At 45.3% G+C, this 9,645-nt stretch overlaps 1 pseudogene; it reads right to left on the bottom strand.

The window, feature by feature from the left end:
• Window positions 1–8,448: 8,448 nt before the first annotated feature.
• LOC142046397 (olfactory receptor 52D1-like) lies at window positions 8,449–9,387 on the bottom strand (annotated as a pseudogene).
• Between the last annotated feature and the right edge of the window lie 258 nt (window positions 9,388–9,645).

Below are 9,645 nucleotides of genomic sequence, written 5' to 3'. Positions count from 1 at the left end.
AAAATGAGGTGTCAGTAGAGGAGATTTTGGAACAAATTGATAAACTAAACAGTAATAAGTCACCAGGCCCAGATGGGATTCACCCAAGAGTTCTGAAGGAACTCAAATGTGAAATTGCAGAACTACTAACTGTGCTCTGTAACCTATCATTTAATCAGCTTCTGTTCCAAATGACTGGAGGACAGCTAATGTGATGCCAATTTTTAAAAAGGGCTCCGGATGTGACCCTAGCAACTAAGTTCTTAAGCAAAATAAGCAGTCATGGGAAAAGAGAGAAGGTTCTCTCATGCATTGGTAACTGGTTAAGAGGTAGGAAACAAAAGGTAGGAATAAATGGTCAGTTTTCAGAATGGAGGGAGGTAAATACTAGTGTCCACCAGAGTCTATACTGGGCCCAGTCCTCTTTAAAATATTCATAAACTATGTGTAAAAAGGGGTAAACAGTGATGAGGCAAAATTTGCAGATGATACAAAAGTACTCAAGATAGTTAAGTCCCAGGCAGACTGCAAAGAGCTACAAAAGGATCTCACAAAACTGGGTGACTGGGCACAAAAATGGCAGATAAAATTTAATGTGGATAAATTCAAAGTAATGCACATTGGAAAACATAATCCTAATATACATATACAATGATGGGGTCTAAATTAGCTGTTAAAACTCAAGGAAGAGATCTTGGAGTCACTGTCAATAGTTCTCTGAAATCATCCACTCACTGTGCAGCAGCAGTCAAAAAAGTGAACACAACGTTGGGAATCATCAAGAAAGGGCTAGATAATAAGACAGAAAATAGCATGTTGCCTCTATATAAATCCATAGTGCGCCCGCCACCTTGAATACTGTGTGCCGATGTGGTCGCCTCATCTCAAAAAAAAGATATATTAGAATTGGAAAAGGTTCAGAAAAGGGCAACAAAAATGATTAGGGGTATAGAACAGCTTCTGTATGAGATTAATAAAACTGGGACTTTTCATCTTGGAAAAGAAGCAACTAAGATAGTGTTATAAAGGGTGAGGGATAGCTGAGTGGTTTGAGTATTGGCCTGCTAAACCCAGCGCTGTGAATTCAATCCTTGAGAGGGCTGTTTGGAGTTTTAGGGCAAAAACTTGTCTGGGGATTGGCCCTGCTTTGAGCAAGGGGTTGGGTTAGATTAGATTGACCTTCTGAGATCCATTCCACTCCCAGTATCCTATGATTCCACCAAGACAGTCATGAGTGGTACAAAGAAAGCAAACAATGAAGTGTTATTTACTCTTTCTTATAATACAAGAACAAGGGGCCACCAATCAAAATTAATAGGTCAAAGGTTTAAAACAAACACAAAGTATTTTTCACACAACGCACTGTCAACCTCTGGAACTCCTTGCCAGAGGGTGTTGTGAAGACCAATATTATAACGGGGTTCAAAAGGGAGCTAGATAGATTCATGGAGGATAGGTCCATCAATGGCTATTAGCCAGAATGAGCAAGAATGGTGACCCTAGCTTCTGTTTCCCAGATGCTGGGATAGGGTGATAGGGCGTGGATCACTTGATGATAACCTGTCTGTTCATTCCCTTTGGGGCACCTGGCACTGGGCATTATCAGAGGACAGGATACTGGGCTTGATTTGGTCTGACCCAGCCTGGCTGTTCTCATATTCTTATGTAACAGTGACTTGGCTGGACCCAGGATTACTGCGAGGATGAACCTGTCTCATTCTGGTCACTTAGGACTGGGGCTAGGGTGTCCCCACTCTGAGATACTCTCTTCACACTAGATGCTTCCCTGATCCATTGATCACTGCATTAAGTTCAAATCAAATATATTTCATTAAACAGCAACCGTAAAATAATAAGAAAAAATGGGAAATGTTCAAGGTAACGAGGAGCCCTGCTCTGTGAGCATAGGGACATCACAAACAGCTGTCCCTGGGACATAAGGAAAGTTTGCTGCCTGTTCCTCATACAACCCTGGCCTCCTGCCTAGGCTCTGGCTGTGCTGCTTGTGACTTGCCCAAACAGTGGCCACATGCCCGAAGGGTCTAGGTGACAGGACTCTTCTCCCCAGCAACTGCGTGCCCCATATCCACACTTCCCAGTCCAGCCTTCAAGGCCCTCTTGTCTGGTGACGTCTCCCTGCCCATGGCCCCACCTTGCTCTCCCCACTTCTTATTGTGCTCAGCTGCCATGTCACTTGTGGCATGGCCGGCATCCACTATCCTGTATCTGGTCCCACAGCTCCCCTCTGTAGCTCGTCCCTGGCTCCCCCTAGGTGCAGCAGGTCTCTGCAGACCCAGCTCTCAGTTCTGGTCTGTTGCAGCTCCCCACTCTGCCTCCAGCCCAGCTCTCCTTCTGGGCTCCTTCTCTCTGGCCCTTGTGTTTCTGGCTGCTGCTGCTCTGCCTCCGGCTCAGCTTGAGGCCATTTGCCAGAATTCTACTGCATTTATAATCTCCAAATAAGGTAAAAAGTAACCTAAGGGTAGCCCAATCTATGTCTTGAAACCAAGTTTGTTTGATTTTTAATTCAGACATTCATCTATACATCAAAAAAACAAACAAAAGCTTTCATTACATACCTACTATAGATATAAAAAAAAAAAAATTCCCTTCTCACCCCTATGGGTGGTATGTGTCTTCCTCAACCTCGGGTCCTCTACCAGAGGCCTGGGAGTTTGAGGGTTCTGCGCAGTATCTTAGCTGTTCCTATAGCACTGCACTCTTTGGACAGAGAGCTCTGATGTTTTGTTCCTGGGATCTGTTGGAGCCACTCACCCCAGCTTAGGAGTCACAGCCCCAAGTGCTCCTACCACCACTGGGACCACTTTGGCCTTCACTTTCCAAACATCCTCTCTATTCTCTTTCAGGCCCTGGTACTCTTCCAGCTTCACATATTCCTTCTTCCTGATGTTGCTGTCACTTGGCACTGCTATATCTATCACCACCGCTGTCTTCTGTCCTTGTCTATTACCACGATGTTCTGGTTGATTGGCCAGTACCTGCCTGTCCGTCTGGGATCTGGAAGTCCCACAGAATCTTAGCCCTGCTATTCTCCACAACCTTCTGTGGAATCTCCCATCTGGTCTTGGGAGGGTCTAGCCACATACGCTGTGCAGATGTTCCTGTACACAATGCAGCCACTTGGTTGTGCTGTTCAGTGTATGCTGTTCCTGCCTGCATCTTACAATCCTGCCGCTATAGGTGTTGGACTGTCTCTGAGGCCTCTCTGCACAGTCTGCACCTTGGGTCCCTCTCTAGTGTGTTAGACCCCTGCTTCAATGGATCTGGTGCTCAGTGCCTGTTCCTGTGCTGCTATGATCAGTGCCTCAGTGCTGTCTTTTAGTCCAGCCCTTTCCAGCCACTGGTAGGATTTCCCAATGCAGCACCTCAGCTATCTGTCGATGGTACATCCATGCAGGGTCTTGTCTTGCCACGGCACTTCTTCTGCTTGGTCTTCCTCCCATGTCTGCTGCTGCCTCAGGCACTCTCTCAGCAGCTCATCTTTGGGGCCATCTTACTGACGTACTCCTGGATGTTCCGGGTTCATCCAGGACAGTGGCTTTGACGCTCACCAAGCCCCGCCCGCCTTCTTCCGGCTTGATATACAGTCTCTGGGTGTTGGACTTGGGGTGGAAACCTCCGTGCATTGTGAGGAGCTTCCGAGGTCTTCACATCGGCAGCTTCCATGTCCTCCTTTGGCCAGCTCACTATACCGGCAGGGTATCTGATGGACGTGGTAAGGCGTATCGTTGATGCGTGGATCTTGTTCTTCCCACTGAGCTGGCTCTTCAGGACCTGTCTTATCCTTTGGTGATACTTGGATGTTGCTGTTTCCTTGCCTCCTCATCGTGGTTTCCATGTGACTGTGGACGCCAAGGTACTTGTAGCTGGTCTGTTATGTCTGCTATGTGGCCCGCTGGTAGTTCCACCCCATCAGTCTTGACTACCTTCCTCTCTTCACTACCATCCGGCCACACTTCTCCAGTCCGAATGACATCCCGATATCCTCACTGTAGATCCGCGTCAGGTGGATTAGCGAGTCGATGTCTCATTCATTCTTAGCATACAGCTTGATGTCATCCATGTAGAGGAGGTGGCTGATGGTAGTTCCACTCCTGAACCTGTACTTCCTATCCAGTCCTTGTGATTATCTGGCTGAGGGGGTTTAAGCCTATGCAGAACAGCAGCGGGGACAGTGCAGTCAACCTTGGTATATGCCGCACTTGATGGCCACTTGTGGCAAGCTGCCTTGAGTTGACTTCCAGTGTTGTCTTCCACAGTCCCATTGAGCTTCTTGAGAAGGTCCTTAGTGTCCTGTTGACTTTGTATAGCGCCAGACATTCAACAGATCCACGTGTGGCGGCATTGAGTCGTAGGCTTTCCTGTAGTCTACTCCAGGCTGTGCTCACATTGGTCTCGTCTAGACTTTGAGTCTTGAGGTGAACTGCTCTATCTATGAGCAACTGGTGTTGTTCCTACCATGCCCTTCTGAGCTGTTGTTTTGCCCCCCCATATGGTCCTGCAGCTGGTCGGCTATGATGCCCCTGATAAAGACTTTCCATGTTTGGGAGGCAGGATTTAGTTGGCCGGTTGAGTTGTTTCCCCATTGCAGGGGTCTTTCACCTGAAATCAGCAGGCTGTCCTTCCTTGTGTTAGCGTATAGAGTCCATGGGTGGGAGCACTGCTACAAGCAGCATGGTTCAATCTGTGCTGCTAGGCGTTCATGCAACTGCTGTTAGTTTCTTTAGCCAGTAGGTGTGGGATACATGTCTGGTCCAGTGCTGTCCAGACTCTTCAAATGTCTTAGTACCTCGCTGCTGGATGTCTTCTGACTGTGATGGCTGACTGTTCTTGTTCTGGGGAGATTGCATTTGCTCCTGTTCTCCAGGGTACTCAGCCTTTTGCACTAGGTGTTATGAAGTTTTCTCTTTCTCCCATAAGTTTCCAGAACTAGTTTCATGATTCTGCACTGCTGGGAGTACACCTTGGATGTTCTTTGGATTGAACAAGTCATTTTACTTTTGCATCTAAAAACAAAAATACTAGAAAATCAATTCTATTAGCGCTGAAGCATGGTTGTGTGAGCCTTACTGTTAGCATTTTTCCAAACCCCCTCAGAAGGAGTCAGGCCCCTTGTATTAGTTTCATACTAAGTATCTTATCCTTAATCTCTGCACTCTATTCTGGAAGTCTAACCACTTTACTAACTTCTCTCCGAGATCCACCTGATCTTATCCTCCCAAGAGGCCTCCCCACATTTTCCAGGGTAGGTACATACTGTGTTGTTCTTTGAGTCTTGTCTGAAAGCCAAGCATTTCCCAGGAGACAGAGGCTGTAGCCGTCACCCACACTCAGTTGCTTGGAAGTTGATTATGGTCGGTAGTAGGAGTTTCATTGTACGACCAGGAGCCTATTAAGCATCTTTTAACATACTATCTGATGGGATACTTCTCACCTGAGCCTTGGTCAATCAGAGTCTCGACGGATTTCGTAACTTATAAGCTAGTTTCATTTCTCCATAACATTATAACCTGCCAATCAAGCTTTGCTGTGCCTCGTCTGCAATGGAGGGGGTGGCAGTGAGTTTCAGCTTTTCAGGTGGTGGGCTACCACATATCCTTGTTCTTCCAGGTTCTCTGAGTCTGGGATGAGTATGTGGCAGTACTGTCTATCTCAATAGGCTGTGAGAGCATAGCTTTCACTCCTTTAACTAATGATTGACAGCGATTGTGGTAACTAGCTGTTTCTTCATACAAGGCTGTGGATGTAGTCTTTGTCACACTCCAAACCATAGCTCCCCCTCATTCCGTTCAAACATAGTCCTCTCTCCATTATGGTTACGCTGCTGTATAGTGTAAGCCCCCAAACAATTCCATTCATCCATGAAAGATAATCAAAAGTGTGATTTCCCTTTACTGGGTTGCTCAGCATGTGAATAGGTATTCGTTTCCAGTAGCTCCACGTTATCGTCACGATTATCTCTGTTCCTTCAACATGCAATAGACCGTTGTTAATTCCGGGCGACGATACAGGCCGACTCATGAGTCTCCTACATTCGTTGTTCACTCCTCATATTTGAGGGAGGCAGGGGTCAGAAGCGTTAGGGGGTCTTTTGCGCGACGTCCGAGCCAGCATGACTCTCCTAGTTCGTTTCACTCTCATATTTGAGGTAGGCAGGTGAAGCGTTAGGGGGTCTTTTGCCCAAGGGCCCCTACTGGAAAGTTGGGTACCAACCGGGATTTGAACCCCGGTCTCTCATATCAAAGGGCAGCGCTCTTAACCACTACACTATTCAGTCGTATATATACATTTAAAGCTACAGTCCCCAGCAGGTGTTTATCCACATTAGCAACAAATCTATGAGATGACACTGACATTCAAAGTAAAAACCCCAGTACTTGATTGTATCTCAGTTGATGGTTGGCAGGTGTTTCAAAGAAAAAATGCCGGCGAATAAAAGTGCTAAAATAGCCCCAAATGAGCCCAAAACTTATGTAGTGTAGAAACATCAATTACATTTTTATATTATTTATTTCTAATTGAATTCAGTGATGATGGAAAGTCATCATATTTTGTGTTGAATGAGTTTGTTAAAAGACAACATTTCATCCTTGCTGGGTTTTGTCAGAAGGACAATGCTTCTGCTGAACTTTATGCCGTGCAATCATATCCACATGGATGTAAACTTCGCATCAGATTTTGTGTTGCTGCCTGTATGCCCTAACATGAGGAATGTTTTCTAAAAGTTCCTCTTACATCTTGTTTGTAGGGTTTTTTTTAATCAGGTTCCCGTGAGAAAAAATTCTTTCACCTGCAGTGTTGCTAAACACTAGCAATAGCAATGAAAGAGCAAAGTAGCCAAGTTTCACTAAAGTCTTTGGCCCCAGCCACATCCATGAGTTCGAGACCTTCAGCTCAAAACTGCTCTACTTGGCTATTCTGAGTATGAGGCCAGTGAGCCATAGGCAAAATTCTTCACCACCATACAATGACAGGAATGAGATAGCAGTCAATATAGGATGTCAAAGACTTAGTATTTCAAGTGACTCAATCACCTGAACATTTGGTAGTGATCTCTATATTATCTGTTTCACAAACTGCAAAATGAAATGCTGACACCTACTATTCACATCTTGGACAATGGAAATGAATTGTGCATTTTTAAAGTTTCAGCTGAAAGCGAATCCAAAATCAATTGTGCCAAGTGTTAAGATATTGGACTCTCAGGCAATGTTATAGTTTACCACAGCAGTCCCCTGAACAGATTTTTGAGAAACCCCAGCAGGGGCAACTTAAGGATTTCACTCCAGGCAGTGTCAGGAATCAATCAATGGGAACACAGCAATTTTGTCTTGTCTAACAGCGTAGTTGATTAGACTGAAGCATACACAGACATAAGCAATTGGCTTAGAACAGTCTGGAACTGTATTGAGTAATTAACAGCAGATTTGCAATGGCCAGTTGCTCAGCTGCTGGGGCAAAAGGGTGTGAGGGAAAAAGTCTCTCAAGATGGCTCCAAAGGACTGCTCCAAAATGAACTCTATTAGCTAATCTTTTATAAATTTTACGAAACCCACAGTGACCACACTGGACCATCACTATTCCTAACTTACAATAAACTTCTAACATCACAGGCATCTAGACTCAAGGTTTTCATGCATTTATAGTCTTCAATTCTCACTTATTTACTTGTCTGTCCACTCCCCCCATTCTGATGAGCAGAAACTGCCAGCTAGATTTTAACCTTGCATCTAAAACCCTGCCTGGTTTCCAATTAACCCTAAACTATGTGGTGTTCTACTGTATTAACTCATAGTGGTTGAGTGTATACCCTCGTTGCAACTGGCTTCATCTCAATGTGGGGTAAACATCCCTCAAATCCAGAGTAAAACATTCCAATTCTCAAAAACACAATTTCACAACTTTCATCAATAACCTCTAGTAGAATGTCCTCAATTCCTGCAGAAGTCTTCTTGTATGAGCACTTTCCATTAGAAACATTTGGGTTATCCTCCAGGCTTTCTGATGGATTGGATGTAGAAATATCAGGTGAATTTTGTTCATCAGATCACTGTACATATGATTTAAAAGTTTACCATTGTACTTGTGCTCTTTGTCTTTGGCTATCAGAAAACAAAGCTTCAGTTCGTCAGACTCATTAAGAACCCTGTTCACGCAGGCTCTAATCAAACGCCACCTTGTTTCAGAAAGTTGCAATATCTTCTGATAGTCTAGAAGTCAAAGCAATGGTGACTCCAAGAGAACAGGTAATGGTCCGAGAGAGGAAAGTAAGCAACAGAGAGAGCTGTGCTTGGTGATGGAGTGATAAGATGTTAGACTTAAGGAGCTTGTCATACTTTCAACTTCCACAATGCAAAGCTCAGCGAAGCTGGGACAGAGTACCCTTGATTAACTGCGACGTAGTCTTTCCCCCTTTTCTTGTGCATGTTTAAAGTCAGTGGCCCCAGGGAATCACCTTCTGCAGCTATATTTGCCCACTTTGTCATGAAGCTCTTTGGTTTTAGCCCCATAAATGATAGGGTTGAGCATGGGGTGGGCAACAAAATAGACGTTGGCCAACAGGATGTGAATGTGAGGAGCAATGCCCTGACCATAACAATGTGTCAGAGAGAAGAAGACAAGGGGAAGATAAAACATCAACATCACAAAAATGTGGGCTGTGCAGGTGTTGAGGGCTTTCTGGTGGGTTTTCTTTGAGGATATTCTGAAGAGGGCCCTGATTATCAGGACGTAGGACAGTGCAATGAGTGTCAGGTCTAACCCAGTGCATACAAGCACTACCACTAAGGCATACATCTTGTTTACTGTGGTGTCTCCACAAGAAATCTTTGCAACAGCTATGTGATTGCAGTACGTGTTTGGGATATTGCGATTGGCACAGAATGGTTGCCTGCTCAGGAGCAGAGGCAGGGGCAGAACAATGAGAACAGCTCTTATCAAAGACGCTAGACCTAGCTGAGCTATCCGTGTGTTGGTGAGGATGGTGGTGTATCTCAGAGGGTTACATATGGCAACATAGCGATCGAGGGCCATTGTCACGAGGAGGGCTGACTGTATAGCAAAAACCGCATGTAGGAAGAACATCTGGGTGAGACAGCCACCCACAGTAATGCTGGTCAAATTGAACTAAAATATACACGGTGCCTTTGGCACAATGGAGGTAGACATGGTGATCTCTGTGAGTGCCAGCAGGCAGAGCAGCAGATACATCGGCTTGTGCAGGGTCTGCTCTTTGCCTACAACAAATAGAACCATGAAATTTCCCAATGGGCTGATAATATAGTACATAGAGAAAGGGATGGAAATCAGGACATGGGCAGCTTCAAGGCCAGGGATGCCTGTTAGGATGAATGTTGAAGGGTCAAAGGGGGAGAGGCTGAAAGCTGCCATGACGTGGTCGATGTGTTCATGGGAATCAGAAATGCTAAAGGTGCCTATGAAGGGAGAGAAACACAGAGGGGTTGTCATAAACAGATGGTTAAGGGGTAAGGTCTCTTTTACCTGTAAAGGGTTAAGAAGCTCAGTGAACCTGGCTGACACCTGACCAGAGGACCAGTGGGGGGACAAGATACTTTCAAATCTTGGTGGAGGGAAGTCTTTGTTTGTGCTGTTTGTTTTGTTCGTTGTTCACTCTTGGGGCTAAGAGGG

The sequence above is a fragment of the Chelonoidis abingdonii genome, chromosome 1, assembly GCF_003597395.2.
Source record: "Chelonoidis abingdonii isolate Lonesome George chromosome 1, CheloAbing_2.0, whole genome shotgun sequence".
Classification (NCBI taxonomy): Eukaryota; Metazoa; Chordata; order Testudines; family Testudinidae; genus Chelonoidis; species Chelonoidis abingdonii.
Note: the sequence above shows the minus strand (reverse complement) of the source record. Positions and strands in the feature narration are given on the sequence as shown.